Source organism: Peromyscus maniculatus, chromosome X (assembly GCF_049852395.1).
Source record: "Peromyscus maniculatus bairdii isolate BWxNUB_F1_BW_parent chromosome X, HU_Pman_BW_mat_3.1, whole genome shotgun sequence".
NCBI lineage: Eukaryota > Metazoa > Chordata > Mammalia > Rodentia > Cricetidae > Peromyscus > Peromyscus maniculatus.
Genome location: NC_134875.1, coordinates 87,675,843 through 87,699,644, shown reverse-complemented (window position 1 = coordinate 87,699,644; position 23,802 = coordinate 87,675,843). Strand labels below are relative to the sequence as shown.

At 35.9% G+C, this 23,802-nt stretch overlaps 1 protein-coding gene across 1 annotated transcript in view; it reads left to right on the top strand.

Moving 5' to 3' along the window:
• Ar (androgen receptor) overlaps positions 1-23,802 on the top strand; it is a 173,377-nt gene that overhangs the window by 79,565 nt on the left and 70,010 nt on the right. The gene's annotated exons all lie outside the window — the stretch shown is intronic.

The following is a 23,802-nucleotide window of genomic DNA, read 5'->3' as shown; positions in this document are numbered from 1 at the left end:
ACAAAGGTCGCAGCCTCACACACTCCCAAAGATTGCTCCCAGTGGCCTGTGTTAGAGAGGACACAGTTGGAATTGCCTCCTAGTTTCTAGAGTTGTGTACATGATTATGGGATGAGTCACTGTTTTTACTTAGATGATTCCATTTTCATTGTGCACAGACTTTCTGGAGGGCCAGCTTTGCTTGCATGTGTGTATCCATTCCACCCTGAAGCATTTTTTATGAGAAAGCATTTGTAGAGCAGTTTGCCATTTTGTTTTACAGGCACTCTGCAGGCTATGAAATGGTCATCTGGCCTGTTAATTTGTCTGAGAAAAGCAGTTTTCCCTTTCTTATATCCATGGCTGATACACAGCCAAAGGGGTAACTCAGGAAAACCATATAATATCCATCTGTCTATTCAGAAATGGGTGAGGGCTTAGGCTTGACTCTCCATCAAATCGAGTTTTACTGGTTCATATTTGTCCCAAAGTAGACATGTCATAGTGTTTGCATGGTAGGGTGATAGACAGATCACTGGCAATACTTCATTGAAATGAATCATTCCAACAAGTATGTGCCGGGTGTGCAATATGTACCAGGCATTGTGCTGGACATTCTGTTAACAATGATGGAACCAAAGAAATGTCATGATATATGCAATTTATAAGATGGTCAATATGTGACTAATTCTGAAGGGAAAAGTGGTAAGAGAAGGATTTTAGAGAGTTGAGGGAGGAAAGGAACTTGATAACACCTTGAGTTCCAGGAAATGGAACACAGTCAATTGTTTATGCAGGTAGTTAGCAGTGTTCCCTGAAGTTACAGGGTCTTGACTGTCACCTTGAAGTTCTTTTATTATTTTTTGGCTAATTTAAAAGTTTTATATTGTGGGGTATCATGTAGTGTTTTGATATTGTGTGTACATGCTGAAATTGTATCACTTCATATACTTACAACTTTTAGTAATGAGAACATTTAGAATGGAATATCAGTTATTTTGAAACATACAGTATAGTGCTATTGACTGTAGTTCCTATGCTCCACAGTATGTCTCAAAATGTATTCTACCTGACTGTAATTTATTACTCTGAAGATTGTCAACTTTTTTTCTGTAAATACACTCAAAAGAAATTTTAAAAAAATATTTTGCTGCTTATTGATTAAGATGCAAATTTATCATGCGATAAGTATTATTCTATCTCATTGAGACCCGGCAGTTTCTCCTCTATTTTAAATCTAGTTTATTCAGAGGATTTTAAACGAAGGCATCACCTCATAGAATTTTCAGTTGATAGTGATAACTTGGGGGAGAGATACACAGAATGCTAATCCAAGAGATAGTGAGGCAATTGTCCCAACTAAGAAGTATTTGGGCAGAAAAGAATGAATGCTATGTGTTTGAGATTGCTCTAGGTATTGCAAATGTCTAAGACCAGGACTAAGTTAGTGAAAGGATCTAAGCCTTCCACCAGCTCATTTGCATACTAGCAACATACAAAACTACAAAGAGATGACATAGTGTTTTTGGAACAATTATAAGCTTGGAATTAGAACACTGGGTTCAGGACCTAAGACTACTGTATAACTAGTAAAGCCACAGTAATCATCTTTGCCTTCTTCTATCTGCGATTCCCTCAGCTATAAACTGAGGAATTGAAACTTTCTAGACACTTCCGTGAGTTATGAGGAATAAGTGAGATAGTACTTTTGAAAGACAATGTGTTATACAAACATCGGTCTCTGAGGCAGCTGTTGCTAATGGACTGGGTATTGTGCCTGCCTCACAGGGTTGTTGTGAACATCGAATAGGATAATGGGTTGAAAGCATTTTTCAAGCTTTAAAGTGTGATTCAAATGTTAGGAATTAGTAAAAATAATAAAAGAGAACAATTCATTCTCTTTCCAGATGTTCTGGTTCCATTGTGACTCATGTGCTCATTCAGAGCTGTCCAGATGAAATGCCACTTCATTTCTACTGGCCTGAGTTCCACATACAACTGAATCAAATAGAACCAAGAGATTCTGGGCATTGGCTTCTCCCTGTCTGATTTTGGCTCTAGGATTAACAGGACACACATTTGTGTGTGAGCTGCTACCGCCGTTGTACTCACATGTAGTTCTGTTGCCCATGTGTATGTTGAATTTGGCCTCAGGGCTCCAGATCCAATAGGAACTTGATTTTTATCAAATGGCTTAACATATAAGCCTTCCAGTCTGGTGCCCAGTAGGGCCACAGGTTTTTCATAGGTTACTAATCAGCATGAAATCAAACTTGATCTGTAAGTCAAGTTTCATATTGCTTGTGGTCAGTGGAAATACCTTAACAACTACAATGAGCTGTTTCCAGTGGAGTTAATCACATGGAAAGTTTGCCTTTTGAATCTGTGAGATGGAAACTAAAATTGAGAATTGGAGCAGTTCCCATTCCTATCATTAAAATTCCAAAATAAGGAGGATTGAATACCTTTTTATTACACTGTTTATTAATAGAAGCATGTTACTAGCTATATAGTTACTCTATTTTAGTAGAATCAGTTTAACATACTAAGGTTTTGGTCTTGCATGGACAAAGCTATGTTTTTAACTTGGTATTATTTGGAATAGGAATGATGGGAGGAGACTGGTTCCTCATCTCTTTGCTCCTGTCAAAGAAGTGAAGTTGTAACTAACAAAGGAAATTCTACACTGACAAACTTAATGAAGTAATATTAATGAAATTAATACATATTTGAAAATTCTATACTATGAGTTAAAATTTAAACTTAGCATGTAATATAAAGAATTAAAAATTGAAAAAAGTGAAAAATCCAAGAAATTATATCACTAGCTAATCATCCTGTCAGATTCATTTTTATTTTCTTTTTCATGAATTTATATTTCCATGTGTTATGTAAAATGTGGTTTTCTATCATATTTATTTTAAATTTAAAATTTTCCTTTTATGTTTTATGTTGTAGCTTCCAATGTTAATGGTATTTTGAATACCAGTGTCCTGTTCAATGAAAGTGGCTGATTGAACTTAAGTTTAGACTAATCAAAATTAAGGAAAATTAATTTTTCAGCTATACAATCTCCTTAACTGCAAGATAAATGAAGAATAGCCACACATGTCTAGTGTGCCCATTTTTAATAGTGTAGAAATAGAACATTTCCATCAATATTAAAAGCTATGTTGCAGATTTTTACCATAGATTTAGTATGCCATAATGTGCTGACCAGCTTTTTTCCCCTGTTAAACAGCTGTTATTCTTTTAATTTTGAGATATTATGGATACAGTGACAGTGTATGCTCTGCTCATGGTTATTTGTTTTGGCTGAATTGATTTTAAGGATCAGTTTCATAAGTGGCATTATTAGGCTCCAAAGTATGAACAGACATTTTGGAACATGCCGTAGTTCTTTTAAAAGATTTTATAAACTTGAAAATGGTTTTAACAACATATGTGACTGTATTAGTTTCAGTGTGATCTTACTAACACTGGCCATTATAAATTTTAAGCTTTTATTCTATGTTCTTCTCATTAAACATTGTTTATATCTGATTTACTGTGTTTGCTCTTTGTTTTATTATTAATGATAATGTGCGTTCTTAGCTTCATTTCTTTTTGCATGGAATTATATGTTTATATTTTCCTGTTTATATTTTGATTTCTTGATGCTTTACTATCAAGATCAATGAAGTCTCTCCACAGAATACATTATTTTTATGCCAGTGTAGTTTTTGTCAGTTAATTATTTGTACTCGCATGCTTTTGCACATCAGATAAGTTCTTAGATGCTAAATAGTCAAATAAAAGCATATGTACATTTTATATGCTGGTTGATATTACCTCTTCCTTTGACAAAATTATAAATATTAGACATTATTAAGCCTCTTAATCCTTGTAAATATGAGAGGTAAGAACAATACTCTCTTGTCATTGTTCGTTGCCTTTCTTCAACTGTGGGAGAAAATGAGCATCATTTCACATGTTTATTGGCCATTTATATTTGTTTCTATGTTCCTGTTCTTGGCCTTATCCCAGTTGTTGTTGTTGTTTATTTGGTTCTTCATCTGTTTCTTATAGATTTATGGAGATCTTTGGATAGAGAAGAATTTGTTCCTTGTCATATGTATTACAATAACATTTAAGTTTATTCGTAATTTTTCTTATCCAACAGTCTTAAATTATAAACTACATTGAAATCCATCATTCTTGTCCTCATGGTTTCAGAGTTTGAAGGTCATACTTCAGAGACTTTATAGATAAATTTGATTTAAATCATGTTCTGGAGGGCCTGGTCCAGCACTGAAACCATCTGGTCCTTGGCTTTTTTTGGTGGGGAGACATTTAATGACTGTAAAAAAAAATCATGTTCCTGAAGTATTGTCACACACACACACACACACACACAAGACTCATTAATAATGAGCATGAAGGATAAAAGGGACCTTAGAGATGACATAATTCAACATTCATTTCCTCATGAACATTCAATTTTTCTTTATAGAGAAAAATAAACTTAGTCTCAAGGAAAAAAAGAGAGTCTAAATTAAATGTTACATAGTAAGTTATTTCACAAGGGTTAACTGCAACTCCTTAGCTCCTGAAGTCCACTTTGTTCCCCCTGTTTAACAAAAAGATACATTTTTTAAAAAATACACATTTAAGCAACTCAGAGAAAAAGATGCAACACATTTGAAAATAAAACTATATTACATTTCAGATAAAATTTTCATGTATAAAAACATGAGAATATCTATTATTTCAGTATAATTATATAAAAATATATAAATATTATAGTTACTTAGCTGAACAAATATCTAAAGGAACATAGCCTTCTTAGCTTCTGTACTTACAAATAGTAAGTGTGGGTTTATTTTAACAGTCATTAAGTATATTTCTTAATCTTATGAATATGAGAACTGAAAGGAATTGGGTTGGCTGCTGATTGCATTTTCAACCTTCCTTTCTGTGCTTGGGCAAAGTATTGAATGAACTCTAAATCCTTTTAAATTGTTCAGCAAACTATCTTGAATGCAGAACTTCCTACATCATTATCATTCTAGTGTACTCTCAGGGATCCTTGGTGTCCTTAAGATCAGTCTAAGATCACTAGGACAGTTTATACACTATTGCAACCTGAATCATACAGCTGTATTTACACTTGCTTTTGCACATGCAGTTTCCTGGCATGGGACAAATTTCTTGCTATATATTTTATCCAGCAAAACAGTGATTTTTTAACTAATAAAAATATTAATACAATCATTATAAATTAAAATCTGAAAAAGTATTTATAGGAAAGGACATGTAGGAAAATGTAAAAATTTATTCAAGAAAATATACTAAATTTGACTAAGAACAGGAAGTCTGTCATATTAGAACCATGATTTACCATGATCCCCATTCTTAGCTCCGTGTGATATAAATTGTTCTTCAAACAGATGAAACAAGAAAAAAGATCCTTCTCCTTTAAACTCCTACTGATGGCTATGGTTCCAGCCCAAGATGGCCTGCCACCAGCATTTGTCTTTAACCCTGTATTGCAGAAGCACATCTAAAAGAATGGGAGATAAGTTTATTCATCTTGTTTCTACTTATGGGAGCTTCACCTCTGTTGTGATAAGCCAAGAATACTAGGATCCTGACTGTGTTTGCCCCAGCTCACATACAAGATGAAAAATCTCCATACTGGAAAAAAAAAGCCAAATGGACTAGCATCTACCATCAGTTCAGATGCTACTTGTTAAGCAGGGCAAAGAATCAGTCTGGGAGAAGCAAACCACTGTCCCTGACCTTTCACCACACTGCAGTGACATGGAAATGCTGCTAGTGGGATGACAGGAAGACCATGAGAATGGAGAGCTCTACAACCTTTCATTTCATTTTGAAAAAGCATGCAGAAGTTTCTTGCTAAGGACTTTATTGAAGACAGTATCTACACTGGTCATCATCAACTAAGAATAAATTAAGAGCTCTTGACTAGATAGTGGACACAACAAGGAAAACAGAAGAACAATGAGAGGTTACCAGATCATTAATGGATCACACTAACTGGTGTGTGTGTGTGTGGAAAACTATACATATATGCTCAATTGTGCTCACTCAAGAATAATCTCGGAAAGATGTAAGGTGGACTCTATCCTGAAGCATCATTCAAGGTACATATGAATCCATTAGGAAAACAGACATAGTTTAAAACTGAAAAAACACACAGTGACCAAATATTGCTTGAACAATATAATACCTTGAACCAGGAGCAACTCTTACAATTTCAGCCTTAACAAAAAAAATTGTTTCTAATATAGTAAAAGATTTTTACCCTATGAAAATAAGCTAGGGGAAAAGCTTTGGACTTTGAAACCATGTATCCTTAGATAAATGTGGGGCAAAATTTTAACATCACCATACCATGGAAATAGTATTTAAGCCACATGCACATCCAATAATAAAAGTTAAAAATCTAACTAAGAGAGCTTAAGAGCAGCCTTTGAGTTAAAAAAATAAATTTAAAGCTAACTAATTGGAAAGAAGCCTAAAAGGCAAAAATAAGGTAACGTGAGCAGAATCATCAGAGGTTCCACAATATTTTGGAAACAGAATTCCCAGTAATTGTTCAGCCAGTTCACTAAGTAAACAAATGCCCAAACAGGAAAAAAAAGGGCAAGTTTCCATCCCATGTTGTTACAATGTGTAAAGTATCTCTGAAACCTGCATAGCAAGGGGGAAATATGCCATATACACAAGAATTAAATATAAATTGAATATAATATTTATGAAATATATTTTATATAATGAATATTAAGTATATATAAAATAATATAATATAAAATAATTAAATATAAATAAAAGATGTTCAGAAAAAAACCAGATGCTGAATTTAGTAGTAAGGACTTAAAATAGTCAATTTTAAATACACTAAAAATATAGCAACTACCTAAATAAAGAAATCATGAGAATAATTTTCAGTAAGAACACAATGTCAATCAGGAGACAGAAATTCTAAAGAAGAAAATAGAAAGCCTGTAGTTGAAATGTATAATAGTTGAAATTTAAAATTTACTAGAAGTGCTCAAAATTAGATTTCAGTTGACAGAGAAATAGCAAATTTGAGTACATAATCAACAAATGTTATATATTTTATAATGTAGAAAGGAAAATGATAAAAAAAATAAAGAACCTCAAAGAATGATGGGGCACCTTCCTGACACCCCAGCATGCATGTGGCAACACTATCAGAAAGCAGAAAGAGTATTTGAAAAATGGGTAATGAAAGTACTGAGAAACTTGTTGAAAAGAATAAGTTTCACAGCAAAGTGGGTAAGAAAATACTTCAAGAAGGAAAATGAAGAGACTAATACTCAGACAAACTGGAGTCAAAATGTTAAGCCAAATATAAAGAAAACCTTAATATCAGCAAGAGAAAAATAACAGAGAAACCACAACAAAATGAAGCTCTTATCTAACAATCAATTAACAACACAATTAGCTTTTGATTTTTTTTATATATTGACTTGGCTTTTATAATTAAAACTTCATGAGAATAACTTGCAAAAAATGTTACATGGCAAGAACCAAAGTTTACACATCTGAATGAACTTTTGTACAATGAAAATGGGAGGGGGGGCAATTCCCATCCAAAATTCCATGCTGGGAAAAGGAAAAGGTGCCAGCCATAGGGACAGCTTGTCTCCTGGAAAGATATTTCAAACAATTCTAACAGTTTGTCAGAAGCCCAGTCAATGATGGGTCAATGATACGTGGGACACCTTGACCAGGACTGCTTGGATGTGCATATCCTGAACTCTCTTTTTTAAACTTTTGTCTCATCTTAAGACCCCTAAGACAAACTTGGAGTTCTACAGGATCTCTTTGCCTGTCTTCTCAATGTGGCCACATTTAATAAATCTGCTTTCTACTTTTATTATCTTACTGAAGATATAGGCCAGACTTAAGATTTCATATAGGTTGCAGTCCTTATGTTAGATAACAGTTATCAAGTCAAGTCAAAAGACAGATTGTTAGCATGAATAAATAAGAAAGGATATATTTGGATACCAGCTATAAGAGGTTCACTGTAGATCCTAAGACCTAAATAGTTGGAAAGTGGAAGGATAGAAATAAGTATTATACTAGTGACCAAAAGAGAGTTTGCAGTGATTTTTGCTAGTATCAGACAAAATAAAACTTTCTGATAAAAGTTATTACTATAGCTAAAGAATAACATATTCTTGTGCCAGTTGGTGGTGGTGCACACCTTCAATCCCAGCACTTGGGAGGCAGAGGCAGGCAGATCTCTGTGAGTTTGAGGCCAGCCTGGGCTACCAAGTGAGTTCCAGGAAAGGTACAAATCTACACAGAGAAACCCTGTCTCGAAAAACCAAAAAAAAAAAAAAAGAATAACATATTGTAATAATAAAGGGTCACCCATCAGAAAGACAGAACAGTTATAAACATATACACAAAACAAGACCCTAAAGTATACAGAGAAGATTTAAAAAACAGTTCAATAATAATAATTGTAGAGCTTAATGCCTTGTTTTCAATAATGCATAGCACAACCAGAAAGGAGACCAGCAGGGAAACGGAATAATTGAACAACACTGAAAAAAAAAAGCTTGATCTAAGAGATGTCTAACCAGCCCTCCACCCAGCAAGAACCAAACACAAAGTTAACATGAAATGTTCTCTGAAGTAAATCATGTAACAAGCCACTTGAAAACCCTTTTGAGCTTCAAATTATAATAGTAAGAAAGTAAAAATCCAACCTATATAGTGGGACATCATCTTTTCAAACCCTGAATCTAATAAGAATTTGTAGGAAAGATATGTAAACTCTTTAAATCTCATGATAAGTAGACAAAAACATGATTTAGATATTTCTCCCAAGCAATCGAACAAATAGAAGTTGTTAAATGCCACTCATCTCCATGGAAATTTAAGTCAAGACTACAGTGAGCTACCATGTCATACTGACTGAAATGATAGTAACAGTAACAGCAACAGTAAATAAAGTACCGAGTGTTGTTAAAAAACGTTGGAAAATCAAAGTTGGCATGCACTGCTAGTGGGAATGCCCACAGGCACAGCTGACTTGACCAAACCCTCTGGGCACTTTATGCAAGTCATACAAACACCCTACCACAATTCACAATCAGGCATTATAGACATTAGTAACTTCATTCTTAGATACATACACATTGGAATCAAAATATATGGCCACCTGGAAACCTGAATCTGAATATGCATAGTAGCATTATTAATATTAGCCAATAGTAGAAACAAAACAAATGTTTATCAAATGATGAACTAATAAACATATCAAGGCATGTCTATATAAAGAATTGTGCATTATTGTTATAAATCATTCAACCTTGAAAACTATGTGTTAAGAGAGTCAGTCATAAATATCACATATTGCATGATTCTATTTACATAAAATGTCCATAATTGACCAATTCATAGAGACCAAAGGGTGTATTCAGTTCACAGAGGTTGCAGGAAAGAGAGAATGAGGAACAATTGCTAATGGTGTAGGGTTTGACTTTAAGATAATAAAACTATCCTGGAACTAGATAGTGCTGATAGTTGTCCAACTCTGTAAATACGCTAAGATGGATCAAATTCTACACTTTGAACAGATAAACATTTTGTTACAACAGTTATGTCTCAATGGTGCTGCTAAAGACACAAAATACTGTTTCCTTTCTCCTGTATTCCTTTATTACTCTATATTAATCTCATTTGTAATTTTTTTCAAATTAATTTCAATAACCATCTTGCCTGTCCTATTTGGCTATGCAATGTATACATGTTATGTACCATGCACTGTGCTGAATACGTGACTTGGAATATCTTCCTTAATCTATACAACTACTGATAAGAAGATACCATAAATGAGAAATTGTAGTGCTTGCTCAGTAAATGTTGCTATGGATACTGCAGGTGGCAGTGATTAAGAGCTAGTGCATATTTGCTTTCTTTTTTTGTCCATGGGACTTTTTTTCTCTCCAACTCAATTGTAAGTACTATTTGAATACCACAAACATCTAGTCGAAGTAAATGTACAAAATAGAATATTTATTTTAAATGGAGCAGAGGGCCCTAAGCACCCAAGTATTACCTAGACCTCCGAACAATTCTAGCTCTAATCCAACAGAATGCTGTTCTTCATAGCTTCCAAACTGTACAGAAGGTAAGAACCACCATGTTGTATATTGATTGCTTCATCATTAGCTAAGTGCAATGTACAAAGAATAACTTTCTACACCTTAGTTGGGGGATATCTATAAAAGCCATCCCTTAACTGTGTCTTAGAGAACAGTTCACTTTCTAGCCTGATTTTACTTCTTATATGATAATGTCCCACTCCCTTCCTCCTCCCTGGCAAGGTCCACCGATTTCTTGTCACACCTCCTTGTTCTCAGGAGAAAGCAGCTGAGGCTTCCCTTTGCCAGAAACATGAAGACCCAGATTTCTGAAAGTTGCATTTATTTTCCCTCATTCATTCATTCACAGATTCAAAAACAAAGTTCTAACAAAAGACTAATTAGATGCCAAGGTATATGCTAAGTACCAAGGATAGAGTGATGAATAAAACAAGTCCTGGCTACTCTCAAGGAACTCTAGAGCCAAGCAGACCAGCAAACACCCTGGTGTAGCTGAAGTTTTCCTGGACATCCCACAGCACCTTAGTCCTGTTTTAAAGGCTATGTGCCTAGTTCTCCTGATGTTATGGTCGCCAACCATTTTGACTAAGCCTCATCTTCCTTCAGAGACAGTGTTAACCAATGATGTAAAGAATAAGATATCCAGACACTACTAGGAACTAGGACCAGAAGCAAAGCCATAAAGCAGAATGAACATGGCCTGCTTAGTCAGAAGTTGTGCTTTCTTAGGTCCAACTCTGTTGTTTATTGGCTGGCTCAGTTGCTTAATTTCTCTGCCTTCTTTTCATCTGGAAATGGAATGAAAATATTTGTGAGAGGAATGTTGGACTTAGCAGTGTCTGAAATTATTTGTTTCAACATTCTGTACTTGTTTCATATACCACCCATACAAGTGGAAACCTTAAGATAGTCAGGAATTTTATCTGACTTGTTTGCCACTGTATCACCAGTTTAATGATACCTGGCTTATGGTAGTGACAAATAAAATTTCATTAACAGAATGGATGAGTATAAATATTCAAGCATTTTTTTTTATTTATGAAATGCTATAAATCACTGTTACCAATTCTTTCAAATTACAGTTTGTTGCTGGAGGGCTTCTCTCCAGGTTCCACCAAACCCCGTAATCCCACAATCCACATATAAAATAATCACTCAGACGCTTATGTCACATATAAACTGTATGGCCGTGGCAGGCTTCTTGCTAACTGTTCTTATATCTTAAATCAACCCATTTCTACAAATCTATACCTTACCACGTGGCTGGTGGCTTACCGGCATCTTTACATGCTGCTTGTCCTGGCGGTGGCTGCAGTGTCTCTCCTCCTTCTTCCTGTTTCCCCAATTGTCCTCTCTCTTTGTCCTGCCTATACTTCCTGTCTGGTCACTGGCCATCAGTGTTTTATTTATATAGAATGATATCCACAGCAACAGTTTCTAGTGAAACCCCTTGTTTTATAAGTATAGGGATGCAGGCTGATACATTGTAAGGAATTTACATTGTAACCCTATTTCTTTCTATTCTACTTTAGAGGGGACATTTAACCTCCTCAGGCTTCTTTGGACTCAACTCTTTCCTTTATCAGGTGGTCATACAGACCCCATGACTACACCTTATGTACTTACACTGCCTTACAAATATGGGTTTTAGAAAATGAGAAAGCTGAGGATCAGGAACTATGGTGACTGGTCACACAGTTGGCTGGGGAATCCTTAATGTCTTATCATTTTTAATCTATATAGTAAGGATAATTCCACAGCAGAAACACAGAAGGAGAGTAGACCCTGTCCATAAAGGGAAAGCAGGCTCTCCATAGCAGCAGTTTGTCTCCTTATATTGGGGCTGATGAAAGACGAAGGTAGCATGCCAGAGGGCACATGATCGATTTACAGAATGGAAACTGCTTCTTCATCAAGTTGAACAGTTTATTATTGTTTATTTAACAATGACAATTTACCAGCTCCATGCCACTTTACTGGTACCTGGTTCCGAAGTACATCAAGCATGACATATGTCCTTTCCTAGGTTTTATCCTAGATTACATTCTGTTGACCTTTGTGTCTCTTTGTAATTTACAAAGAGAGATGTCTACTTTAAGAGCACAGAAAGTAATTATTCTCAATTTCTACCAACTACAGAGAAATAAATAATCTGAGAGACATGGTTTAGCTACGAGTGGGAACTTCATGGCCAAGACTAAGACTGAATGGATATTATGAGTCTTTGGTGTTTTCTGGAAAAGAGCAGTTTTCATTTGTTTGATATGGTTTAACAGCATCTTGAGTCAGGACTCCAAAGTTGTTCGGTGTCTGCCTTAGTCTTCACCTTTAGATACTGTTTGAGAGATAACGTGGCTGGTCCTAAATAAGCACTTTTCTGTTCCTTGAGAGTCATAAAAGGTGAAAGAAAAGCAGCAGCATTTGGCCAAATGCTTGGTGGAAAGCAGACATTTGCATACGTTATGTGATCTGGAGATACTGGTTCTTTGACAGAGTTCTACTGCACAATGAGGATACAGAATCAGAGGGGGCTTCCTGGAGGAGTTGTTGGCCTCTTCTGCTGAGGCCTACATAATGATGTAATGCTATGAAAGAGACAGCTGGTCAAGGGCAGGGTGAAGTTTCCAGTGAGAGGGTGTGACAGCGGAAGTAAAAGCAGAGAGGCTTGAAATGGCAGTTATATTAGGAACTGCAACATCTTCACAGCACTGGAAGATCATACAGAAGAGGTTGTGGAAGGTGTGAACTTAAGAACTAGAAATAAGCCTTGAATGCCAGGAGAATACTTTGAATTTATATCCTATAGGCCATGTGATCTTCACTTAGGCATGTAATAAAATTACAAGCACTCAGGTTTGACCTGTAACTCTAGACTGAGAAGAATCTGGATTCAGTAATAATATTGATAATAAGGTCCTCTTGTGATTCTAATGTAGCAACGAGATAGAGCCACTCCTGTGAGTCATGAGTTGTTGAGAGCTGTTAGAGAGAAGAGCTACAGAGACAGATATTTTCGATAGACTGCTGCTGGGGTCCTGTGTGAGGATCAGACAAGAAGCTGCAGGACTAAAATAAGATAGTTACAGTTATTTTGAAGACAAAGCTGCGTGTGTGTGGTAACTATTTCAGCTGTAAAATGAAGAGATATTAGTCACTGATCAACTGATAGGAATCGTGGTGGCAGGTGGGATGCATTGAGGAAGGGTAATACATTAAGTCCAGAATGACTCAAATTTTCTGTGTTGAGTCACCACAGATTAATACACACTGTAAGAGACTGCAGCCTAATGGGTAACCTTGGAGTCAGAAAGACTTGAGTTCAAAGTATAAGGCAACCATTAACTGCTTATGTGTCTTGGGCAGAATTATTAATGAGCAGTACCACAATATTTCTTTCTATAAAATGACAATGATGATACATACTCACTGAATTGTTCTGAAGATTAGATGAGGTTATATTTTAAAGTCCTCCAGCTTGGTCTTAGAGGCACCTACTAAATGTCAGGTGTTACTATTGTGCTATTTATTGTAATGTATCATGGAGTGAAATGGGGTCAGGGAATTTTAATCATTGCCAATAATCTCCCTTACCACAATAAAAAGAAGTCTATTATTTGGGGGGAAACAGGGTTCTTTCTTTGTGTTGGAGTTTAAGAGATCAAAGTAAGTTCTGTTCTGTCGTAGGTCAGTGATACAATAGACCTATTTTTCTAGCTCCTGTATATTCCTTGAGCCAACATGAAGTATCTAACCTTGGCTTCCTAGTTTCAATTTGAGATTGAAATCTAATCAACATTTCATTGTTAACAAATTGTGTCTGCTCACATGGTGCTGTCTTCTCTAAGTTTCAGTGGCACATAGACACGTGGCTGAAATTTTTTTCAAATTTCTTATGCCACGTTATCTGTGTTTCTCTGCCTCAAACAATGTCACAAAAGGGCTTTAAAGACAGACTTTTCCCACAGTTTTTCTACTGGCTGCTGCTAACTACTGTCTGGTAGAGGAGGTAGCATAATTACCATGCACTTCACTGTACAGTATGAGATTCTATAGCCTCATTTCCAGGGAATGTTGAAGGGAGATGGTGAGAACAGGTAAAAGGTACAACTTATTTGGGGTATGCCAGGCCCTTTCCCATATATTGTCTGATGTACTTGTCACAATAATCTTCTGAGCCTATAGTTAAAGAAATTGAGTAGATGACTAGTGATCAGCAATAGTGACATTCTAGCTCAGAACTCTCTGTTTCTTGGAGTCTTTGCTTTTTATCTCTCAGTGCTACTACAACTTACAAAAAATGTATTTAACTTTGAGCTTCATTCATCTCATCTGTGGATTTAGGGTCTGAGGAGACTTATGGTCATTCAGAGCAAACATTACAGACCAGACTTAAGAGAGGAGTCAAGCATAAGTGCATCCCTGGATCCCTATGCCTGGTATCTGATACATACTAGGGAGCTCAGTGACTATCAAATCAGTTCCATCTGTCTTGGTAGCACTTCTATTGCTTAATGCTTCTAACATTTATTAAAAATTCTCTGGGATCTAGCTATGTGACTGTATTATGTGGGTTATTATATATAGTTTTTCTTTTTTGCAGTTTCCTTGTTTCTCATTCACAGAGAACTTAAGACTATAGCTCTTACTCTAAAACAGAACTCTAGCATAGGAATTATAACACCTGAATTCCACCGTCAGGCCTGCTTCTGAATAGCTGTTTATGCTCATCAATTCTCTGTACCTCTCTAGGCCCAAAATTTTACAATGAGTGTGGACAGAGTTGAACAAGATGACTGCCAGAAATTTCTGGACACTAAAGCATTTGGGTAACTTTGGTGAAAAGTGGATGCCCAGATACCACTGAAGTTCAATTTCATCGGAGTAAGGGCATTGGTTAATTTAAGGAAGCTCCATGTGAGTTCAATATGTGGTCAAGAGTAAGAAACACTGGACTAAAAGATCTTTCATTGCTATCCAACTGTGATAGTTTAAGGAGATGGTGCTATATCACAAGGGATAAACCATGGGATTTGTAGGACTGTCTTAAGGGGTTTGATGCTGTGATAAAACACTAAAACCAAAAGCAACTTGAAGAGGAAAGGATATATTTGGCTTACTCTTCCAGGAAACAGTCCATCACGAAGGGAAGTCAGGGCAGGAATTCAAGTAGAGCAGGGACCTAGAGGCAGGAAATGAAGCAGAAGCCATGGTCAAATGTGATTTGCTGCCTTGTTCTCCATGGCTTCCTCAGCCTGCCTTCTTATATACCCCAGAACCACTTGGCTGGGGTGGGACCACCCACAATCAGCTGCCCTTTCTTGAATTAACCCCTAAATTAAGAACCTTCACTCACAGGCTTGCCTCCTGTTCAGTCTTCCAAAGTCGTTTTCAGTTGTTGTATCTTCTCAGATAACTTTAACCTAGGTAAAGCTGATACTCCAGTTAGCCAGCACAAAGATCATAAAGTGAAAACTCCCAGCTCTGCCACTTACTGATTGTGTGATTCTGGTTCCCTCCTTTTTAAAATAGAGATAGCGTATGTACCCTACAGTAATAATGGTGAGAATTAAGCACTTTTGCTGGTGCATAGCACATGGCAAGCCCTCAATAAATTGTCTTCTTTTTATTCAAAATTAAAATGAAAGATGTGAGAAACATTCCAATCTAAAAAGATTTAACATGTAAGCTGAAATTAAGTGTTTTTTAAATTGATTGCTTGCTTTCCATTTCCTGTTTCATTGGCAATGCATTTCGGAAACAAAATATGGAAACAGATCTTGCCCTAAGATTTGATGACACTGCAGGAAACAATCTGGCTAATTCTTCAATGGCCGATTGGCTATGATGGCTTGAAAACTGTTGGGAAAAACTTGGCTCAAAGAAGATAGCAGATGTGGTTTGGGAAATGCAAGGATATGACTATAATAAGCATTCATCTGTTTAGCTCCATTTCTAAGGATAATAACAAGAGAAAAGGATAGATCTGTCAAATCAAATCGGCAAGACATGGATATTAAAGTCTTGCTGTCATTATTCCAGCTATCTTGATGTGTTTTTCAGTGGTGTAAGATTTACAAAAATGGAAACAATCACAAAGACTATAAATATCTGATGCATAGTAGTAGCAGGTAATACTTTTATTCATCTCTGTATACTTTATAAAGGAGTTACTATATATCAAGCTTAAGGCTTAATTACAGTTTATAATCAGAGATACCACTATCTGCTCTCTGGATTCCACAGTAAAATATCTAACATAATAAATAGTGAGCACACCCTTGGACCCAACCTGGCCCCTTTTACAGCATTTCTCTTGCAACATTTTGCATTTTTCTTAACCCTAATTGAGATTATGAAAACTCCCTGTAAAGGGTCCAGTGCCTTTATCATCCTTGCATATCCATAATTCATCAGAGTTGTCCCATATAATGTCAGTTACTGAATAAAAAACTTAATAGATGAATGCATGAATGAAGAGTATACTTGACCTCTTTTCTTTCAAGATATTGTATATGTGTAGATCAATTTTGTATCATGCACACTATAGTGCTATTTGGATGTTGAGATATCCAGAATGATTGAATAAGGATATTTATGTATCTTCCCTTTTTTAAAAACAATGAAAATATAAGCAAAAATTATTAGACTCAACCCTTCCAGAACTCTGGAAATGAAACAAAGAGAATATAAAGAACATTCATTAAAAAAAAAACAATGCTGTAAGTTCTATTACCATAATTGAAATAGACATCGACATCAGTAACAGAGGGAGAATTGGGAAATTCACAAATGAATAGAAATAAACAACATACCCCGAAATAAATGTGGGGTCAAAGAAGCAAACACAGGTGAGATGAGATACTCTAAGATAGATGGAAATGAAAATGTGTCCCACCAAAACTTAGAGGATATACCTAAGGAAGAAGATTCAAATTATTTAGTTGACCAATGAAAGTAGAGGTTACTTTAGAAAACATGTTTGGAAATGGGATTAAGCTTATTGTGGTAATGCATGCCAGAAGGATATGCTAAAGGGGGAGGGAGGTTCATGGAATCATGAGTTCCAGGCTTGGTCTACACCTTGGCTGGGAGTATGACTTAGCAATAGAGAACTTGTCTAGCATGTCTAAAACCTTAAGATAAATATTGTATTTTAATTGAAATTTTCAACTTGTTCATTTATTGTATGTGCATGGGTGTTTTGTCTGCATGTATGCCTGGTGCCCAAGGAGGCCCAAAGTGGACATCAGATCCCCTGGGACTAGAGTTATAAATGGTTAGGAGGCACCATGTGGGTGCTGGGAACCAAACCTTGGCCCTCTGAAAGAGCAGCCAATAATCTTAATGGCTGAGCCATCTCTCCAATCCCTTAACTTAGGTTTAAAAAAGATCAAGAACAAAGTACTAGCAAATTGAGTCAACTAAAAGTAAAACATATCACAAACAATAACAAGAAGGAATTTATCACAGGGTCCTAGTGAGCTCCATTTTACAAATGAAATCAACTGATATGATATAGAAAATCAAAAAGAAAAGATTCTAGGTATCTAACTCAGTGGGCATGTGCAAGGTCCTGGATTCAACCTCTAATAGTGTCAACAAAACAAACAAAAATAATAAAATATAACAATATCAGAATAACTTCAACAGACACCAAAAAAATTTTAGCTGAAGTTCAATACCAATTTATAATTAAACAGTCAGAAAACTAGGCATATCAGATAACTTTCCTAACCTAACCTAATTGATGTCTTACGAAAACTGCAAAGCTAATATCATACTTAATAATCAGAGATTGAAATCCTCCCAAGTAAATCAGACACAAAACAAAGATGACCACTCTCATATTTGTATTTACGATTCTATTAGAGATTCTAACCACAGTGAGTAGGCCAGATAAGTGAGTAACAAGCATCAAGATTAAAGAGAAAGCAGTAAATTATTTTTAATCACGGATCTCATGATGCTACAGAGTAGTTTTAAGAAATCTACAATAAACTATTAGAAATAATCAAAGGAGCTCAGCCAGTTTGCAGAATAAAAGAGTGAAGTCTGAAACTCAACTGCATTTGTATCCTCTGGAAAGAATAATATAAAAATGAAAAGAACAGATCATTTCTTATTATCAAAATAGAAAGAAAAATACAATTAAATTAAACAAAAGAAGTACAAGGCTGGTCCACTAAAATCAGAAAACACTGTAGAAAATAATTTTGAATAGAAATAAATGAGAAAACATCCCATGTTCATATATCAAAAAACTTAGTATTGCCGAGGTATCAATAATTCCTAAGGAATGAAGGAACTCTAGCAAAATATCAGATAAGAATGAGGAAAAATAATTTTAAAGGATGGTCAATATGATCAAAGCACAACATATGTAGGTATGGACATGTCACAGTGAAACCTAATTACTTGCACGGTATGTACTAATTGTAATTTTAAAATCCTAGTTGTCTTCTTATCGGAAGTTGAAAAACTGGCCCTGAAGTTCGTATTGAAATATACAGAGCCTAGAATGGAGAAAACAATCTTCAGAATAACAAAAACCTTACTACAAAGCTTTGAAAAATGTTTAAGATAAAATAATTTAAGGAAAATGAGATGGGGAAATTGAGATAAAAGTGGTTGATAGTCTCTCTCTCTCTCTCTCTCTCTCTCTCTCTCTCTCTCTCTCTCTCTCTCTCTCTCTCTCTCTCCTCTCTCCATTCTCTACCCTGATTATTATCATCTTAAAATTATATAAGTTTAAAAAATTGTGTATAATGCAACAGTTAACCAAGAGGTAAAAAATAAAAAAGGATGATGGTCACATGGATAGGAACACTATTAAGAATCTGAGAATAATCAACTGTCTCACCTATTCAGAGGGCCTGATCCGCTTGGGGGCCCCTCAGCCTTTGGTTCATAGTTCATGTGTTTCCATTCGTTTGGCTATTTGTCCCTGTGCTTTATCCAACCTTGGTTTCAATAATTCTCGCTCATATAAACTTTCCTCTTTCTCGCTAATTAGACTCCCAGAGCTCCACCCGGGGCCTAGCCGTGGATCTCTGCATCCAGATCCCTCAGTCGTTGGATGGGGTTTCTGGCACGACTATTAGTGTGTTTGGCCATCCTATGGCTTGATCTGTTTGGGAGGCATCTAAGCAGTGGTACCGGGTCCTGTGTTCATTGCATGAGTTGGCTGTTTGAAACCTGGGGCTTATGAAGGGATACTTGGCTCAGTCTGGGAGGAGGGGACTGGACCTGCCTGGACTGAGTCTACCAGGTTGATCTCAGTCCTCGGGGGAGGCTTTGCCCTGGAGGAGGTGGAAATGGGGAGTGGGCTGGGGGGAAGGGGAGGGGGGCAGGAGGGGGGAGAACAAGGGAATCTGTGGCTGATATGTAGAACTGAATGGTATTGTAAAATAAAATAAAAGGGAATAAAAGAATTTGAGAATAAATCCCTACATTTATGGTCAACTGTATTTTTTGTTTGGTTGGTTTTGGTTTTGGGGTTTTTTGTTTGTTTGTTTGTTTGTTTGTTTTGGTTTTTCAAGACAGGGTTTCTCTGTGTAGCTTTGCACCTTTCCTGGAACTCACTTGGTAGCCCAGGCTGGCCTCGAACTCACAGAAATCCACCTGTCTCTGCTTCCCAAGTGCTGGGATTAAAGGCGTGCGCCACCACCGCCCGACTGGTCAACTGACTTTTAACAATGTTTGCCCAAACTTTGGTCGTGGAAGGAGACTAACCCAGGTCTGACTGGCTACAAAGCCAAGATTTGTTAACATAATTGGAGGGATTGCTCAAATGAGTCCAACTTTCAAAGATCTCAAAATCCTATGTGGGAGCAAGAACGGAGAGGAAGAAAGAGGAGAGACAGAGACAGAGACAGAGAGGGAGAGAGAGAGAGAGAGAGAGAGAGAGAGAGAGAGAGAGAGAGAGAGAGAGAGAGAGAGAGAGAGAGAGATCTATGTCCTAAGGGCTCCCGTGTCCAACTTCCCTCAAGGTTAACCTGGCATTTTCAGGCTGACAGTTTCTGGCAATCCACTTCTATTTAATTAGGTGTGCATCTTAAGTAAGCATGTAAACCTTGGCAGTTGGGGAGAAACATGATGCACTTGTTCTCAAAGCAAACCTTTGTGTTTGTGTATAGAGTACTATTTAGAAGATATTAAAATGTTTCATAGACAAGAATATATGCATAACAATAAAATAAGTGAATGCTTATATACTCTAATTAAAGATTAATAATATTATTAATAATAACAATATTATTACCACCTTTACACTAAACCTACTAGAATTCAAAATCAGTGAGGGCATAACATTTTGGTTTGCTTTGTTCGTTGCCCTGTCCTCTAACACCTAGAATGGTACCTTTACATATGGTAGGTGTTATGTATCTCTCTTCTTCAGATCATCACCCTCTCTTTTTAAGATCATCACCCCAACAATACCTTAGAGCTTAGCACTGTCCTCAATTCAGGAGCTATTATACTCTTAAATTTTGATAACTCTTTCCACATATATTTCTAAACAATATTGTTGCTTTTGGCTCTTTTTTAATTTATACAACAGAAGTAGGTGCATCCTGTTATTAGCTAGGTCTGTTAAACATCAGCGTGTAAGATTTACCTGTGAAGTTTCACTCAGTCCTTGTCATTTATTGAATCAATATGCCATAATATAATCTCTCTTTTGTCCTGTCAGTAGATATTTGGCATTTATGCGTTTATAAACAAAGCTACTATGAGAATCCATGCATGTGCCTCCTGATCACATGTGCAAATGTTTTACTGGAGAACGAATCTGGGAGAAGGAACTGCAGGAAGAATTTTTATTTTCATCTCCCAGTGTTTAGCCCATGAGTCAGAACTACAGCATGCCCTTATGCACACTAAGATAGAGTCTGTAGGAGAGCTGCTGTCCAAAATATTTTGAGAACTCAGTAAAGGATAGGGAATAGGAAATAAAAAGAGAGGTGAAACTTGTCTAGTGGGACCTATTCGAGCCTTTAATCAAAATAAGTTGTAGTTTATAAAAATCTAGATTCTAAAATCCTCTTCATTATTTTTTCTCTATTTTCTTTTAGTAATTTTAAGGTGTCCTTTATTAAGTTCATGTCTACTCAACAAAATGGTGATTGTTTTAACCTTTTTTTGAAGATACATTTGATTGGATTATTACCAATATCTATAGTTTAAATTTTGATGTGGATAAAAAATGTGTATTTCTTTAACTTTGTAATAATAATACCTTACCCTCGTAACAAAATTGAAGTGTGCAGCACTATATTAACTCTAGATAGAATTTGCATAGTACAGCTTTCAAACTTACCTTGCTTAAGTAACACTTTATATCACTTTGTAGGCCGGCCTCAAACTCACAGAGATCTACTTGCCTCTGCCTCCTGGGTTCTGAGATTAAAGTCGTGTGTCACCACATCCAGCCTCAACTCTCTCTTCTTACAATCTTTTTAAAAAGACCACTTCACTTATCTATTTTCTCACTTTGTTAACACTACATGTAATTTGTACCTAAAAAAAGGCATTTGTTGTTGTCACTTATACTCATATCTTTTAAAAACAATCCCATCTTTCATCTGTTTTCTTATATGTAGCAGTCAGAAATCATTATTTTTACTACATTATTTTACTTTTATTTGCTCTTAAATTTCTGTCTAGTAGATGGTGAGCTGCAGAAGGGAAAGAACATATACTAATGACCACTATTTCTCTAGATTTTAGCCTTGTGACTCATCCATGGGCCAGTGGCTATAATATACAAATTTCCAACTTCCAACCATATTACGCAGTTTGTCAGTCATATAACCTAATTTGTCAGTATTTAAGGATCTTCTTTTTGGAGTCAGACATAGCAGATATGGAATCTTAGCATTTCTGTTTATTAGATGTATGATTTTGCATAACTGTGCTTAATTTCTCTAAGCATCAGAATATAAAGATAATCCAAAGTCACCTGGAAAATTTGGGAGGGAAATTAAATGAGATAATATGTATGAAATGCCCTGGCATGTTGACTGCCTCCCTACATGTATTTTTTATTTTATTTTGCTTGTGTTAATCATAGAGGATTTAAAAAGGTGGAAAGCAGAGGGGAAAAGTTATGAAAATTTCCTTCTGCTTCTTTCTGGACTGAGAATGGAGGCACAATATTTACCCAAGTGAATGACATTTTCACGAAAACAGTGAGTGATGTTCTTTGAGCTTGGCTGAGTTGTATATTTGAAATGGTCTCTTTTTTTTCAAACACATGGATCTGCTATCCTTGATTCTGTTTACTTTCTAGTAATGGGCCATTTGATAGAGAATATAGACCATGATAGCTAGTTGTTGGATTTTCATATTTATAGGACAAATATTTTCAATTTGTTCTGTTTTACTCAGGTCTTGAAGAAAGGCTAGTATTCCTGTCCTGGAGACTTAAAAAATTATAGCTTAAGTTGTCTTTGCTTATGCCTTGCCAGGGCTGCTCATTTGGAGTGGGAGGGAGAAGAACTTTTAATACTTTACTGGATACTAGGGGCTATGCTAAGCATGAAAACAAAGAGCCATTAGTAGATAGCAAAGGTGAGTAGTGAGAAGAATTTAGGAAATGAAAACTATTTTGGATTTAGAATAAAATAAATGTGGCTCAGTATCAAATCATTTTAACCTTGTCATTTCTTATTCTTCCTTGTTTCCGCTGTACAATAGCTATACTAATGAAGAGAATAATCTTGTTTTGTTTAGTTGTTATGGGGTGATGAAACCACTAAGCACAAGAAATAGACTCCAATTATGGCTCATTTTTCTTCCTTTTTTGGTAGAGAAGTACTGATTAAAAAAAATGGAAGTTGTAGTCTTATGGCTCAGAGTGTGGACAATTGTCATTTATGTGAGGCAGATTAATATAGGCAGTCACTTGAACGTTTTCTTTACATTTTGACATAGGACATGGAACATAGACAAAATTTGACGTTTAGTTAGCAAGAAGCATATTCTATTTGTACAAATGAGTTAAGTACTAAAATAATGGGAAACTAACATACAGTAAAGAGTTTAAAATTGCTTTTCTGTCTCTTTTCCTTCACATCTACCTATAAGAATTTAGACACAGGTCTTGGAGATAAGCAGCTAGACTAGTTAGGTAAGCAGTTAGACTTCTAAAGCATGATCCTCATCCTGGGAACCTGTAAGTCTTGTAAAGTTCAGGTGTTTTGGCAGCATCCCTCAAACTATTGGACACTGCTGTGTATCATTTCTCAGTATAAGCCTCTGGCAGAGGGATTCTGTTACTTTTTGTTACAGAGCAGGGCCAAGTACATGCCCATGTGATACAGAGAGGCTCAAAAGCAAAGCAAAGGAACTGATTTTAAAAAACAAATGAAAAATGGTGTGATAATACTAATTTATCTTTCACTTGTATATTAATATCATCAAGAGTAACTCCACAGTTGATTCATGTTGTCACTCAAAGCAATAACTCAGTACTAGCAGTGACAATATTCCTGTTTTAGGTAAGAGTCCAAGAGCTAAAATACATAAAATTCTTCTGATATTTCATATGGTTTGATCATAGGCCTCCTTTTGGGAGAAGTAAGGTATAGGGTTAGGTTCATGCCATTTAATGACTGAAAGTGTTGTCTGAGTATTACATTAAGTTGACACCTTAACTTCAGGGTTC